Source organism: Myxine glutinosa, chromosome 5 (assembly GCF_964187855.1).
Source record: "Myxine glutinosa chromosome 5, kmMyxGlut1.1, whole genome shotgun sequence".
In the NCBI taxonomy this organism is placed as follows: domain Eukaryota; kingdom Metazoa; phylum Chordata; class Myxini; order Myxiniformes; family Myxinidae; genus Myxine; species Myxine glutinosa.
The window spans coordinates 161930828-161934052 of NC_136265.1; the positions used below are offsets into that span (position 1 = coordinate 161930828).

The window sequence follows — 3225 nt, forward strand, 5'->3', positions numbered from 1 at the left end:
GCACCTGGGTTCGGTCTCGTACCGACGTAGCTCTCGTTTCATTGACTCACGCGATGCGCGCGCGTTAAATAGGGGCGCGAGACGCGCGGCGCAGCGTTCCCATTGGCTAAGCACGCGTCCCCCTTACCCCGCCCTTCGCCTCGAGCCCCCGAATCCACCACACCCTCATCTCCCAGCCCCCTCCACTACCGCACCTTTACCCCCCTCACATCCTTCAATTCAAGCACTCAGCATCACTGCACCTTCATCCCTCACCTCGCACTCGTTCACTTTCCCCACTCCCCAAGCAACCCCCACTTTATGCTTCCCATCGGTATGAATGGACCAACATGTTACCATTGTTTGTGTGTAAACTCCACCATCCTTCAAATCGAAGGTTTGTTATTAAATAAAGAAATGCGGTGGTTTACACGAACAGCACGTCGTGACGAGGCACCGCTCTGTCCACGTCACGGACGGAGATGATATACAGCGGCCGGTCGTTGTGAATGAGAGTTTTTTGTGAATGAGTTGTGTCGTCGTCGCGCTGTATTGAAACATCCGAGAACCATTGATCCGGTTCTCGGTTCGAATCTCATGAATGACTCGTCTCACCAGCCCCGCCCTCCCCTCTCGCTATTATCGCCAAGCGTTCCCCTTCCTCCTCTCTCACCCGACCCTGCAGCAGGAGCGTCTCGGGGAAGCCGTATGACGTCATTTGCGGCGTGCCGAGCATACAGACAACCTCCGATCGGTCCGGAGCTATGCGAGACAAACCAACAGCAAGTAGAACTATGACGTCATCTTTAAAAAGCAAATATATACATATATATATATACGTTATATATAAATATATATATATATATATATATAGATATATATATATATATATATACGTATATATATAATATATATATATATATATAATATATATAGTATATATATATATATTATATATACTATTATAGTATATTATATATATATATATATATATATATATATATATATATATATACATACAATACATACATGTATGTATATATATACATACATACATGTATGTACATACATACATACATACATGTATATATATATATATATGTATGTATGTATGTATATATATATATATATATATATATATATATATATATATATATATATATATATATATATATATATATATATATATATATATATAATATATATATATATATATATACTATATATATATCGCCTGGTGTTGGCTTAGCGGTTAGGGTGCCGGCTTGGGAGGATCCTGAGTCCGAATCCCGGTCATCGCTGAATTAACACCAGGGGGGTTGACTCAGCCTGTCATCCTTCCGACGTCGGCAAATTGAGTACCAGCTTGCTGGGATGAATGATCCCGGTGTGTACCCCGATTTAGAATAGGTACACCGTATCCCTGCGCATCATAAGAGGCGACTAAAGGTTGGCGTCAGGAAGGGCATCCGGCCATAAAAACATTGCCTCAAACAGGGAAACATGATTGTCATGGGGCCAGCAAGACTAACCCCCGTTCTAGCGGGGAAAATGGCCTAAAAACGATCATTCATATATATATCTTCCACTGAACTTGGGGACGACTAAGAAGAAGACCTTTGTTGGTCGAAAGCTTGTCGAGAATTAAAGATCGACCGTCCTGAAGCTACGTCCGCGTCTGATTTAATCTCCCGATTATTTATTTAATGCAAATGAGACGCCCTGCTCGTACTGTGGAGTTTCTACTATTTCTCACAGTTATATATTGTTACGGACACGACTTATTAAGATGTTATGCTGGGCCGAGCGGAATGGCCGCCGTGTTCGCACAAGTTACCCGATTATACTCGAACCTTGGCCGAGTCGCGCTACGCTAAATCAATTAAGGAAAGGACACAACGGCTGGATTAAATGACACGCCACCAGGGGTACGGTTCTCAAAACCTCCGGAGGAGGTTATAATATTGCGGAAGGTTAGATTACAAAGACAAGAGAGACAGCATAGAAAGGTGGGCACTTAAACACGGTCTTATCTTAGCCCCGACAGACGGCAGATAAACGGGACAAGACTGACTCACACGGGGATTGATGGCAAGGAAGGCGGGTAGTCGATGGCTCAAGGTGCACTCTTGGCTCAGGGACAGAATCGACCCGGTCCGGTCCAGAGATGCGGGAGGTCTCACAGCGCTCGGAGGTGGCGTCTGGTTCTCTTTCGTGGCTGAGGCGCATCTGACGTCACGTCCGGTCAGTCGCTGCGTATATCAGCGGCGGGAGTGACACGCCCTCGGCTCGTTAGCGCCGCCCCAGATGGAATCGGCCCGTTGCTTCTTATTGGGTGCGGGGGTTACCGGGCTCCGCCCTTGACGAGGAGCTGACAGCCAGCCCCTTCGTGGTAACCCCGTGGGCGCACATGGCAATGGCGGCTAACCAAGCCGGTGTGAGGACGCACACTCCCCGCACGCCGTTGTTGTAGTTGTTGTTTCATGGGGAAGATGGGAGGAGGTATGGGGAGGTCCTAAACTCACTACTGGTGCCATACAATCACATTCTGGTGCAACGAAGAGTCAGAATTAATGGAAACGAGTCCTTAACTGACATAGACTAAGAATAACTAGCAAGATGTCCGAAAGTTGTCTACGTGAGATGCGGTGGACCTGGGCACGACATTTAATGGGGGAAAAAGGGGAAGGTCGGTTCTACAGAGTGTTATTTACAGGCAATGGGACTAGGGAAATGGGGGATTGGGGATAGTTGGGGAGTATTGGGGAAATAGGGGAATATTTACAAGCGGATATGGAGGCCAAATTCCATATCCGCAAGATTGCACCCTTCTCTACCCTCGGGGTGTCCCGACCCGATAAATTTTTACCTATTTTAGTGTGGCACTCAGATGTAGTTCCCTCTACTATTAACTCTACCCTGAGTGCGACAGTTTTACAGATATTCACAAATGAGTAAATATGTCCCCCTGCGACGTTGCACCCTTCTCCTCACAGAAACACACCCACAGGATAACCGAATCGCGGAAAGAATTCGCAAACTAAACATACAGCCGGTAGGGAGCATTATTTACAAGACTACGCTGATATTTACACAACGATCCAGGACCTGTTTTTGGAGGAACACATGCAGATGTTATGCATAGAGAGAGCACGCATGCCAGCATCGATACACCAACCCACGAGTGCTCTGTGGCCTTACGGCCTTTAATAACGTGCAGAGCACCCCTTCCAAGCACCAAAAGCA

At 46.3% G+C, this 3225-nt stretch overlaps 1 protein-coding gene across 1 annotated transcript in view; it reads right to left on the bottom strand.

The window, feature by feature from the left end:
* The window catches only part of LOC137426836 (neuronal pentraxin-2-like), a 22666-nt gene extending 22646 nt beyond the window's left edge, over nt 1-20 (bottom strand). The window contains exon 1 of the mRNA XM_068115775.2: nt 1-20. This exon is cut by the window's left edge and continues 476 nt beyond it. The gene's annotated coding sequence lies outside the window, so the exon portion shown is untranslated.
* Between the last annotated feature and the right edge of the window lie 3205 nt (nt 21-3225).